Here is a 13,740-nt window from a genome sequence, read left to right as displayed (position 1 = left end):
GGGTGGAGGAGAGGAGGAGAGGGAGGGGTGGAGGAGAGGAGGAGAGGGAGATGAGAGAGGAGTGGAGGAGAGGAGGAGAGGGAGGGGTGGAGGAGAGGTGGAGAGGGAGGAGAGGGAGATGAGAGAGGAGTGGAGGAGAGGGAGGGAAAGAAGGAAGGAGAGGAGTGGAGAGGAGAGGGAGGGGAGGAGAGCAGGAGAGGGAGGGTTGGAGGAGAGGAGGAGAGGGAGGAGAGCAGGAGAGGGAGGGTTGGAGGAGAGGAGGAGAGGGAGGAGAGGGAGATGAGAGAGGAGAGGTGGAGAGGGAGGGGTGGAGGAGAGGAGAGGGAGGAGAGGGAGGGAAAGAAGGAAGGAGAGGAGTGGAGAGGAGAGGGAGGGGAGGAGAGCAGGAGGGAGGGTTGGAGGAGAGGAGGAGAGGGAGGAGAGGGAGGGTTGGAGGAGAGGAGGAGAGGGAGGAGAGGGAGGGTTGGAGGAGAGGAGGAGAGGGAGGAGAGGGAGATGAGAGAGGAGAGGTGGAGAGGGAGGGAAAGAAGAAAGGAGAGGAGTGGAGAGGAGAGGGAGGAGAGGGAGATGAGAGAGGAGAGGTGGAGAGGGAGGGAAAGAAGGAAGGAGAGGAGTGGAGAGGAGAGGGAGGAGAGGGAGATGAGAGAGGGGTGGAGGAGAGGAGGAGAGGGAGGAGAGGGAGATGAGAGAGGAGAGGTGGAGAGGGAGGGGTGGAGGAGAGGAGAGGGAGGAGAGGGAGATGAGAGAGGAGAGGTGGAGAGGGAGGGAAAGAAGGAAGGAGAGGAGTGGAGAGGAGAGGGAGGGGAGGAGAGCAGGAGAGGGAGGGGAGGAAATCAGACAAATGTCCTCGAACAAATAATAATAATAATAACTAATAATAACTAACAACTTGAATTTATATAGCCCAAAACCCAAACCCAAATATTTTCTTAAGCCCATGGCATACCAATGAAACATTCTACAACAAACAGAGACAAACACAGGTGTTTGTTTGGTGTGCCATGGTTGTCTGTAATTAGTTTTCTGATATTCCCCCATTTTCTCCCCAATTGTACTTGGCCAATTTCCCCCTGCTGGCCCGGTCGCTGCTCCACCCCCCTCTGCCGTTCTGAGCCGTAGACTAACACCATGCTTCCTCCGGCACATGCACAGTTGCCAGCCGCTTCTTTTCACCTGACAGCGGGGAGCTTCACCGGCAGGACGTAGCACGTGGGAGGATTACGCTATTCCCACCAGTTCCCTTCCGCCCCGAACAGGCGCCCCGACCGACCAGAGGAGGCGCCAGGGCACATACCCTTAATTATGTGTTGTGTTCGGGGTGACAGATGGGCGTCCAAGCCTTTGCCTTGACACATGGAGCCTGGGACTTGCATCCCAGCGTCAAAATCAACATTTCAACTGTAAGTCACATTTTTTACATTTTTGTTATTTAAGCCTAACCCAAACTGTTTCTCTAACCTTAACCAAGTTGTTTTAGTTGCCCATATCCATAACACAAGTCGTTACATGGCATCGAAAAAAGTGATGAAGAAGGTGCTACATGTATCACTGTCAAAGAAAATATGAAAAATAGGTACCCAGTGCATTACCAATCATTATTAATAATTAATATAATTAATTATCATCAGCATAATGACCATAGTATAATATTACAGCGTCTTTGGGATACTTGAGATATATTTCACAATGATGTAAAAAAAACATGAACCTGACTACACGGTCACACTCACATACAGACTGTATTTCTCAACAAGTTTTCAACAAGTACAACATGTGACTGCAGACTAAGCTGTCTGAAGTACCTTGATGTAAATTCATTGATTTCACATGTTTATACCCAGACCCACTCTGCCTCCCAATGGCAGCCTATTTAGAAAATAAATTAAGAAAGCAAGAATAAACATGCAATATCGACCCCTAGTTTCCTCAGATCACATGAGCCTTAGTTTTTTCCATTATTATTATTGTTATTATTATTAATACAATAATAAGTATTATTATCAATAATAATAATACAACAATAATAGTTATATTACTATATATATCATTATGTATTATTAGTATATATTATTATTATTATTATTATTATTATTATTATTGTTATTATTATTATGATTATCATTATTATAGCCGGCTCCTGAACAGGGTAAAACCAAGCTCAACATTGGGAAATGTTTTGTGACATTAAAAAGCAGTTAAATCATAATCATGATAATCTTATTTCTTCCTCCCGAATATCTTTTCTGCTGTGCTTTTTTCTGTTTTCAAGCACTGCAACTGAAATGAGGAAAAACAAAAAACAAAAACAAACAAGCAGTAAATTAATGAAAATGCATAATGATAAATGGTAAATGGACTGTATTTATAGAGCGCATTTTATATAGTCTATCGACTACCCAAAGTGCTTTTACATGAATACCTCACATTCACCCATTCACACACCGACGGCATCTGCAGCCATGCAAGGCGCTAACTGCTCGTCGGGACAACAAAGTTGCCCCCAAAATAGTATTTCCGGGGTGGAAATAGCGGCCATATTGGAAAAATATTATTATTATAAAAAAAATACATTTTTTTAACAACTTTACATTAAATGTGCATTTTAATCGGCTCCACTATTGATCCTGGAGTTGACTAAAACCAAAGCAAACTGACAGTGAAAATAAAAGTGTGTCTCGTATCAGAGAAGAGTGCGGCTCCTTCCTGTTTACCGAACACGCTTCATCATACACGCACATCTATTTATAAAGAAATAGGACATTCTCACACGTACATTTGCATATCATGGCACCCCAATTGGCCCACAGAGGGAGAGGGGGGGGCGATGGATGGGTGGGGGGGAGGGTGTTGGGGTGGAAGGAAGGAAGAGAGAGAGAGAACAAGGACCGACGGCGGAGAGAGAGTGAGTGGGGGTGGGTGTTTAGGTCTGGGGGGGAGGAGAGAGAGTGAGTGGAGGTGGGGTGGGGTGTTTAGGTCTGGGGGGGGAGGAGAGAGTGAGTGGAGGTGGGGGGGGGGTGTTTAGGTCTGGGGGGGAGGAGAGAGAGTGAGTGGAGGTGGGGGGGGTGTTTAGGTCTGGGGGGGAGGAGAGAGAGTGAGTGGAGGTGGGGGGGTTTAGGTCTGGGGGGGAGGAGAGAGAGTGAGTGGAGGTGGGGGGGTGTTTAGGTCTGGGGGGAGGAGAGAGAGTGAGTGGAGGTGGGGGGGGTGTTTAGGTCTGGGGGGAGGAGAGAGAGTGAGTGGAGGTGGGGTGGGGTGTTTAGGTCTGGGGGGAGGAGAGAGAGTGAGTGGAGGTGGGGTGGGGTGTTTAGGTCTGGGGGGAGGAGAGAGAGTGAGTGGAGGTGGGGGGGGGTGTTTAGGTCTGGGTGGAGGAGAGAGAGTGAGTGGAGGTGGGGGGGTGTTTAGGTCTGGGGGGGAGGAGAGAGTGAGTGGAGGTGGGGGGGGGTGTTTAGGTCTGGGGGGGAGGAGAGAGAGTGAGTGGAGGTGGGGGGGTGTTTAGGTCTGGTGGGGAGGAGAGAGAGTGAGTGGAGGTGGGGGGGGTTAGGTCTGGGGGGAGGAGAGAGAGTGAGTGGAGGTGGGGGGGGGTGTTTAGGTCTGGGGGGAGGAGAGAGAGTGAGTGGAGGTGGGGGGGTGTTTAGGTCTGGGGGGGAGGAGAGAGTGAGTGGAGGTGGGGGGGGGTGTTTAGGTCTGGGGGGGAGGAGAGAGAGTGAGTGGAGGTGGGGGGGGGTGTTTAGGTCTGGGGGGGAGGAGAGAGTGAGTGGAGGTGGGGGGGGGGGGGTGTTTAGGTCTGGGGGGAGGAGGGAGAGTGAGTGGGGGGGGGGGGGGGGTGTTTAGGCCTGGGGGGGAGGAGAGAGAGTGAGTGGGGTGTTTAGGCCTGGGGCAGGATTATAATTGAGTTGAAAATAGCTAATAAGAAACAAACAGAAAGTATGGCCGCCAGCTAAGCACTGAGGGCGATGCAGCGTTCACTCCAACAGCTAGACTGGAGCGGGGGGGGGGGGGGGGGGGGGACAAACACGTTCTGCTCTATTTCCCCGCCCTCCCCCCCAGTCCCAAGTTACAAGGAAGAGTCTGCTAACTAAATTAGTTATTATTATGAGACACATGAGCTTTGTTAGGAAGTGTCTCTGCTGTGGTCACTTCTTTTAAATGAAATAATGCTGAAGTTTAACAAGTCATTAATTTACTGGGGTCGCCCTGGAACCCCCTCAATCACCGCAGTGTCTCCAGACCCCATGGTGAGAACGTTGAGTTAGTATAGATTTTCTCTTAAGCCATCTACAGACTGTAAGATTTGAGCAATCTGATACGTTTATTGCAGGCCACACTGTGCAACGTTGGATCTAATATAAATATAATTTACAAGTTTTGTCAGTTTTGTCAGCTTCTAATTTTTAAAACTTATTTTTAAATGTGTGAACAGCCTTGCTCCAGAGATACTTTGCCAGTTAATAAACAAACAAGACGGTGGTATTAGAACTAGGGGTGCAGCAAGCGGGAACTGTAGAACAGCGAAACGCAGAACAACATTCGGACAGTCATCCTTCTCGGTAATAGCTACCAAATTATGGAACACATTACCACCTGAAATAAAAACAGTGACAGAACTCACCGTATTTAACACACAAGCAAAACAATGGCTGAAACTGAAACAAGCCTGTGAACATTGACTTTTAGTATTGTACTATTTTAGTTTTCTGTCCTTATCTGTTTTGTGTTTTTGCTTTTTGTTTTTATCTTTATTTTGTTCTGTTTTATATGGTTCATTTTTAACGTTTTGGTACTGTTTTAACCTTTCTCTTGAACTTTTGTTTTAATAGTAAAGACCTAACCAGGGACAGGGGTTGCAAATTAGTCTCGGCTAGAAACCTGTACAGTATGCATTACATCTGTTTTGTAGGTCATATGAAATAATGTGCAATGCCTTTGTCCCTGTTCAATAAACGAATAAATAAAATAAATAAATAAAATAATACACTTGGGTACGACGTCAGGTTTGATGTCAGACTGTACGATGATGACACCTACTGGCTCGCAGGTTGCGATGCACGTCTCTATCACGTCAATATCTGTCAATCAGCAGTCAATAATACACAAGAATCAAACGTCAGCAGCATGCGGCCAGCTACGCATCAATCAATGTCTGGTAGAGATGTCAACAATGAACTGACAAAGCTTAGCAACAATGGAGCAAAGTGGAACGTATGTGTCTGGAAAAACATCTAAAGAGGAGGAGTGTGGCTAGGAAACAGGGGGACACCTCGGCATTCCGAAATGTCGGCACTCCGAAATACCGGCCTTCCGACAAAATTGTCGGAATGGAGATCTGTCTCGCCATTGCGAAAGAACCCTAACCCTAACCCGGGGGACCGGCTGGAGCTAACCTCTCCCAGCCCCCACGTCTAAACCTAACCTCTCCCACCCCCCATGCCTAAACCTAACCTCCTGCAGACCCTAACCCTAACCGTTCCCACCCCCCACGCCTAAACCTAACCTCCCCCAGAACCTAACCTCTCCCACCCCTGTAGGCTAAATAACTCAAGATGCTATGTCGGAATGGCGGACCTAATATCTTTCGCAATGGCGAAACCTTTTTTGGAGATAAAAAGGGCCGCCTCTCCGAAAGCGTAGAAGTCAATGATCGGAATGCCGACACTTCGGAATGGCGAGATGACCCCAGGAAACAGAGGCCAACATGGGGATGAACATTTTGTGACAGAGCTTGAGGTAAGGTCAGCCAAGATAGACTGAGCCTTTCTCAAGGACCTAACCTTGGACAGGTTAGGAAGATCATTTAACACACATTTTAACACATTTAATCCAAAGTTTTTCAAGTAAATCCATACCGAGAACTAACAAAGAGGGTTCCCTCTGTAACCAAAGTTACTTCCTCGTTTGCCATGAGGCGCATGCGCTGTGTGCAGTCATCAGTACAGCAAAGAGGCATTGAGATGCAGATAAAGAGAGACGGTGTTGCTAGAGAGCCACAGGTCTTTAGCCTTTTTCTTAAAGATTGAGAGGGACTCAGCAGGTGGAATGGAGTTTGGTAACGCGTTCGTTCCACCACTGAGGAACCAAGGAAGACTTCCAGTAGTGTTGTGCAGCACCACAAATAAAGCAGAAAGTATCCGTAAGTCTCTCTCTGCCCTCCTGTGTGGATCCTGCCACCGCCCACTGTGATCCCATGTGAAAATGAGCGCTTTAGTTGGAGGATCGGCCGATGCTTCTGGCCGCTCCGCTCCGATTCGAGGCACTCAATTACAATTTTGCGCACGGGGGCCAGGCAGGGCCAGATAAAGAAAATGAAGGGCTACACGGGCCTGTACTACATAACGAGGTAATACGTTCTCCCTCTGGTGCACGGGAAGCAGGAATGTGATTGTGATAGCCCGTTAGCCCCAATTATCAATCCAATTTTCTATTGAACAACACAGCCCCGCCCCCATCTCCCTCTCAGGCATGATGCTTAATTAAATTCTTACATCGCCGCATACCTCTATCAGATGGGCAGGAGGGGGAGAGAGAGAGAGAGAGGGAGGGAGTGAGAGACTGCAAGATGTCAGAGTGTGTCTTTAGACTATCCACCTTATTTTTGGCGGCCATTTTTGCTTGATCTGCGTGATGGGTGCTTCTTCCGGTGTGATCCTCCCAGCCTTGTTGCTGACAGCTTGACACCCGTCTGGGCGAACGGAGCAAATCACTAATCAGGTCCAGCTTGGCAAAAATCTCATCGATAAATATCCCTTTAAGAGCGCAGTGCATTCATGGGTAATCGCCTGCTGTGGCTAATATTAGCCGCTAGTTAGTTATGTTACATGGCAGTAAAATGCCACTGAATGACCAAATTGATATAACTTTTAACCATTTCGAGTAACACTGTTTCCATACGGATCACCAGCGTTAGTTTGTTTATAACGTGGCTATATTCATAACGTTTTCTATCTCGGATGCGTTATTTCGAATCGCACATAGGCTACGCCTGACGCAACCTATGTGGGTTTTAGGACGAAACAGACTCGAGCCACTAACGTCATCTTAAGAGCACAATATTCCTGGAATGCAAGTTTAACTAAACAGTTACATGTCCTCTGCATTCTACATAAAATTAAGATATTACGGGTTGTTTTATTTTGTATGTTACATACTTATTGACCAAGTTATGTTCAATTCAGCCAGGGTACAAGGGACTGAGTGTAGGCGGCCATCTTTTCAAATCAAGTAGAATACATTAGGAAATGGCAAGCTGCAACAATGAGTCACGTTAAACCGGACCTTGTACGCACAATAATTTTTTACAGTGGGGCATTCAAAAATACGGTGGATATCTGAGTTATTTAGGCATACTTGGCCTATTGCACAATGCACAGACGTGTAATTTTTTACACAGACGTGTAATTTAATCACATTGTTGCTCTGATTAAGTAGAAGTACAGTTATTTGTGTAAAAAAAAGACTGGTAAAGCAGACGTACTGATTCAACTTAATTACTCAAGTAAAAGGAAAAAAGTACAGGCTCTGAAATCTACTCAAGTATAAAAGTAAAAGGTTTTCTGTGCAAGGCGAATAGAAACTCCCGTCATATTAATATAATTCAAATACTATTCAACTTAAAAGGTCCCTTCAAAACATATTTTAAGATGCATAAAGACTATACTTTAATCTTCTAGTCTTAATCACTATGACCCACTAGCTCAGAGAGTTGGATTGCTGTCTAGCAGTTTGGAGCGTGTGGGTTTGACTCTCAGTGACTGTTGAGGTTGTGGGTTCGATCCTCCCTTGGTTTTGAATTTCGACAGCAAGAGGAAAGAGTCATTTAAAGCCCTGAGAAAACCTCGTTCAATCAGTCTGACTTGGTGGCACAGAGAGTAGGCTTGCTGCCTGGCAATATTGAGACCTCAGCCACTTTTGCGGTCGTGGGTTCGAGCCTCAGTCAGTTTTGAATGGTGACAGGCAGAGGGAAGAGACAAGAGCGCCCGGAGAAGAGCTGTGAGTGTGAAGGGCAGCTGGTGGTGTGAAGGAATAATACACACAGTGACACCGGAGCCAGAGGTTGTGGGTTCTAATCCCGTTCAGCTGGCACTGCCTGGATCTAAGGGGGGGGATGTTCTCCCCCCCTGACCTCTGCAGAGACATGAGCTGAGGGTTATGAGACAGAAAACCACAGAGAGCTGACATTTTACTGACATCGGAAGTATGCATCGTGTGTGTGTGTGGGTGGGGGGGTGTCAGAAAGTCTCTGAAAAGTTTTAATGATAGAAAAAACAAAGACTCAGTATCATGTCTGGATCTCTTTGCAGTCTGTCCACAGTGTACATTTCTGTGGATCTGTAGGAGGCGCTGTGTCGCTCTGTGTATCTGCCTGTAGGAGGCGCTATGCTGGTGATGTTAAAGACAGGGCAGTGCTGCAATATGTCTCCTCCATCGGGAATCAAACCAACAGTCTACCTGTCAGACAGAGACAGTGACACAGCCGCTCAGCCGACTGAGCTATAAGCTGTTGGTTGTTAAGCTTCTGATTTCTACACACTGTATTCACACTGACAATAACACAGAGCATAAAGAGTGAGACAGGTGAGATTTGTACCAGTGAGTTGAGCTAGAGTCAGGGACTGACTAGTCTCCTTCATCAGCTTATTTCTATCAGTGTTCAAACTACTGGTGATGATAAAGAAGGATCAATGCTGCAGCTTATAATGTGAGTACTTTTTAAGAAATTGCCTGAGGCTGGGATTGAACCAACAACCTTTGCATATCACACAACAGTCACATGTTTATCTGAGTGAGCTATAATCCACTTTCTCTTAAGCTCTTATCATATTTAGTCAACCTCATCCTGATTTTATTTAGTCAAGTTTTCGTCAACTAAGTGTCTAAGTATTTTCATCTCATCTTAGTCAAAGAAAACCGTAACTATTCATTAGAATTTCCAAACTTATTGTAAAGATATATTAATCTGTTATTCTGGAATTGTTTTAAGGTTTGAATGTGCAATACAGACACAGATGTTTAACTTCTTCTTCTCTTCTGATTGGATCTCTTCCCAATTCGTCCCTCCCTAACATTTTGAGTCTAGTTTTCACCAGTGAAAATAGGTAGTCGACTAACATTTTTCCTCATAGTTTTCGTCTATGAAATCAACACTGCTATGGATGCATGTCTCCACCTAGTGGTGCACTCCTCTTCCAAACTCACACACACTTTCCCACAACTCCACCATGTATCTGAAACAATGTTTACTTACTGTCAATCTCATCAAAGTTTCTGAAGACCATCTCCATGTGATCCCACTCCATAAAGCTGCATTTCCCAATGAAGGGCTGGGCAAACACCACATACTGATACATATTTCAATTCAAATACATGTCACTCTTGTGTTAGAATGAGTAAATGGGCATTGACACTGTTTTTATATAACCCTTGATCAATTCTCATTAAAGGTAAATCTTTTATCTTTTCTTTTTTATTTGTCTGTAGGCTACATACGTGCTGCCAAGAGTAGCGGCAGCATTATAAACCAGACACCAGACCATATCAAAAACATAAACATGTGATTGGATGAACGTTTGATGCTAGGCCAATCACAGGCAGAGAGGGTGCCTCCAGCCTTCGCCATCATCCGAAAAAAATATCACTTCGGGCGCTGGGATAACGTAATGCATTGTGGGTAGTCGGCTACTGTGGCTAATGCTAGCGGCTAGCGTAATAGTTACTTTACATGGCAGTAAAACGCCACTGAATGACCAAATTGATTTAACTTTTAACCATTTCGAGTAACACTGTTTCCATACGGACCCCCAGCGTTGGTTAGTTGTTTATAACGTGACTATATTTATAACTTGTATAACGTACTCCAGTTTCCGGTTTATAATTCGCGTCTGCAGCCGAGTATAACAAAGGAAATGGTAAGCTGCAACAATAAGTCACGTTAAACCGGACCTTGTACCAACAATTATTTTTTACAGTGGGGCATTCAAAAATAAGGTGGATAGGTTTGTCTGTGTGTGTGTGTGTGTGTGTGTGTGTGTGTGTGTGTGTGTGTGTGTGTGTGTGTGTGTGTGTGCGTGCGTGCGTGCGTGCGCTTGTACTTATGAGGCCCAAGGGTCCCCACAAGCAGAGATAGAGGAGTAAAAATCCCCCAGAGTGAGGAGACATGTTGGAAGGTTATTTTAGGATTAGGACTGGCTTTAAAGTCATTGTTCACCTCCATGCTGGTGGAAGGTCAGCTGAAGTTCTTTAGTCAACGAAACATGAACAGAGTTACAGCATCCTCCTAAAGAACATGAACAGAGTTACAGCATCCTCCTAAAGAACATGAACAGAGTTACAGCATCCTCCTAAAGAACATGAACAGAGTTACAGCATCCTCCTAAAGAACATGAACAGAGTTACAGCATCCTCCTAAAGAACATGAACAGAGTTACAGCATCCTCCTAAAGAACATGAACAGAGTTACAGCATCCTCCTAAAGAACATGAACAGAGTTACAGCATCCTCCTAAAGAACATGAACAGAGTTACAGCATCCTCCTAAAGAACATGAACAGAGTTACAGCATCCTCCTAAAGAACATGAACAGAGTTACAGCATCCTCCTAAAGAACATGAACAGAGTTACAGCATCCTCCTAAAGAACATGAACAGAGTTACAGCATCCTCCTAAAGAACATGAACAGAGTTACAGCATCCTCCTAAAGAACATGAACAGAGTTACAGCATCCTCCTAAAGAACATGAACAGAGTTACAGCATCCTCCTAAAGAACATGAACAGAGTTACAGCATCCTCCTAAAGAACATGAACAGAGTTACAGCATCCTCCTAAAGAACATGAACAGAGTTACAGCATCCTCCTAAAGAACATGAACAGAGTTACAGCATCCTCCTAAAGAACATGAACAGAGTTACAGCATCCTCCTAAAGAACATGAACAGAGTTACAGCATCCTCCTAAAGAACATGAACAGAGTTACAGCATCCTCCTAAAGAACATGAACAGAGTTACAGCATCCTCCTAAAGAACATGAACAGAGTTACAGCATCCTCCTAAACAACTGAAGTGGATGGTGACCAGCTTCAAATGAGAGAAAAACAAAAAGAACAAGCCCTGAGATGCCAAGTTGACTTGAAAAGATGTCATTTACACCCTCTCCTTAGCTGAAATCATCACTGTTTTCACTTTCACTTTCACTTTGAGTCACAGAAGTTAGGAGAATTCTGTAACTCTGGCTTCCCTGGACAAGGACTGAATTTTCAGGTTAGGATTAGGTTAGGTTAAGTTCACGGGGTGGGAGAAAATGTTTCTTTTCAGATTAAGCACTCACACTGTTGGACAACTTATTTGAAGATTATTTGTTTTGGGTTCTGTCCCGCCTGCAGTTGTGTTGTTGTTGTTTTTTTGCTTGGGGCTGTATACCCAATTGCTTATGACTTTAAACTGATGTCTGAAAACGAAACAATAAAAAAATTATATATATTAAAAAAAAAAAAAAATCCTAAAAGAGGTCTACGTTTGTGAAGATGATCCTGCTGAACACAAATTATCAGTCCCATAAACTTTTGTTAACCACAGACCTTATTTCATGCATTTAACCCAAATCCCTACAAAAGCCCATTCACTTTTCCCCTTATGAACCAAAGTGCTACTTCCTGTGTTCTCTTTTCCCCTTATGAACCAAAGTGCTACTTCCTGTGTTCTCTTTTCCCCTTATGAACCAAAGTGCTACTTCCTGTGTTCTCTTTTCCCCTTATGAACCAAAGTGCTACTTCCTGTGTTCTCTTTTCCCCTTATGAACCAAAGTGCTACTTCCTGTGTTCTCTTTTCCCCTTATGAACCAAAGTGCTACTTCCTGCCGTACCTATTTCCAGCTCCTTCTCATTCCCAGCAGGGATGCTGGAAGTCATTCAGAGTTTGGGGTGCTGAGAGAGTCATTTATTGTAAATGATTTTTGTATTAATTTTAATGGCAAACATTTTAGGCTACACCCTTTTTACTTGTAGACATACAGTATTACACTACAACAGACAGCAAACTTGAACATGCTGTATGTCAAAGCAGCATAGTGCCATATTGAGCTATGGACAGTTCCCACGAAATGCAGGTTTCTTCCTAACCAGAAGATGGTCATAATCAGTCAGAATCATAGAACAAGTCACAAATTTCAATCTTTCATTTTCAAGTGACTCGGAAAAGGTTGGGAACCGCTGCCATATAGGAATATTAACTCATTGAGTGCCAGCCACTTTTGGAGAACGGACGCTCCCAGTGCCAGAGTTTTCAGAGCGTTTTCAGTGATTTCTCGAGGCCCACAGAATATTGTGTGATATTACTATGTAAACACCGAACACGCAAAAAGAACAAGGAGACTCTATTGTATCATCAGCAAAAAAAAGTTTATTGATACCATTTTCCGTTCTTTAGTTATGAGCCGGAGAAGATAGGTTGTTTTCAGCGTTTTCAGGCATTTCAAATTATAAGCTGAGATATTCAGCCTTTTGTGAAATGCAGCATTTCAAGCACATTCACTGACTCTAGATAATATTTTCTGATGTAGTGATGTGGTGTAGTTGTGTCCTGCCCTGCGTGCCCCACCCCCCCTCCCCCCCCTCAGCTGAAAACTCCTCCCCACACTAGTAACACACAGCCTCGCACCAAGCGTCTATTTTCGGAATGCTTTTGGTGCGCCGCCTCCCAGGCAGCGCAACATGGAGAAGCCACACGCGGACTGCAGTGAAAGGTTTGGCTTTTCAGTGTCGCGCTGCTGCTTTTCTAGCGGCTAATCATGTGGAGAAACTATGCTGACAGACAGACAGAGGCAGAAGGACTCAGTTGTGTGCGCGGATTGACTGTGTTCGCACGCACCGTCAGTTGCAGCCAGAACAATCTACATGGCTCTGGACTGCAGCATGAGCGGGTTCTCTTTGATCAAGGCTATTTCAGGCTGTGTATTCCTGACATTTCTGTAATCTGGAGAGCACTGTCGCCACCTAAGGGTTCTGTAAAATAGGTTATAGACCTCCAATAGCTACTATAGTTGTACAGGAGCTGCGGAAGGCTTTGATCGACGTCCCACCGTCAAAAAACGCATTGGACGTCGAAGGACGTCCGTGGCACTCTACGTCACTATTTAATTGGACGTCGAAGGACGTCCATGGCACTCAATGAGTTAAAGTGAGATCGCCCCATACAAATATACCCAAAACACTCATTAGAATAGATAAAGTCACCATCACAGGCACACTGTAGGAATATTATAGAAACGTTAAAGCCTTGATACCATAGAAGATAAAACAAACTAATAATACCATACCATACAGTCACCATACACTCTTTAGTAGGCTACCACAGACACATTATTGTCTCTAGGGCAGCGTTTCTCAACTGGTGGGTCGCGGGGCCGTTTTGATTGGGTCGCGGACATTGGCCCAAATGTTTTTTTTTTTTTTTTTTTTTTTTTTTTGAGTTAAATTCAGATTATTGAAACTGGATTAGCCTGACCAGTTTTACTTGTTTAACAAGCTGAAGCATATGCTCTGCCTGTAATTCAAGAGAAGTCTGCCTTTTCATTTCATATTTAATTTGAGTTCAATTCAGATGATTGAAACTGGATTAGCATGGCCCCAGTTTAATTAAAAGTTATGACCAGTTTAACTAAAAAGCATATAGCCTGCCTGTGATTCAAGAAAAGTCTGGCTTTTATTTCATATTAGTTAAATTCAAACTGGATTAGCATGACCAGGTTAACTTGCTTTAT

General features: G+C 44.7%; 1 protein-coding gene across 1 annotated transcript in view; it reads right to left on the bottom strand.

Annotated features, from left to right (window-relative positions):
- The window catches only part of LOC310800658 (uncharacterized protein), a gene marked incomplete at both ends in the record, with an annotated part of 118,526 nt that overhangs the window by 35,395 nt on the left and 69,391 nt on the right, over positions 1 to 13,740 (bottom strand). The gene's annotated exons all lie outside the window — the stretch shown is intronic.

The sequence above is a fragment of the Poromitra crassiceps genome (genome assembly GCF_964638095.1).
Source record: "Poromitra crassiceps genome assembly, chromosome: 30".
NCBI classification, from domain to species: domain Eukaryota; kingdom Metazoa; phylum Chordata; class Actinopteri; order Beryciformes; family Melamphaidae; genus Poromitra; species Poromitra crassiceps.
The sequence above is the reverse complement of the archived record's forward strand: the minus strand, read 5'-3'. Positions and strand labels throughout refer to the sequence as shown.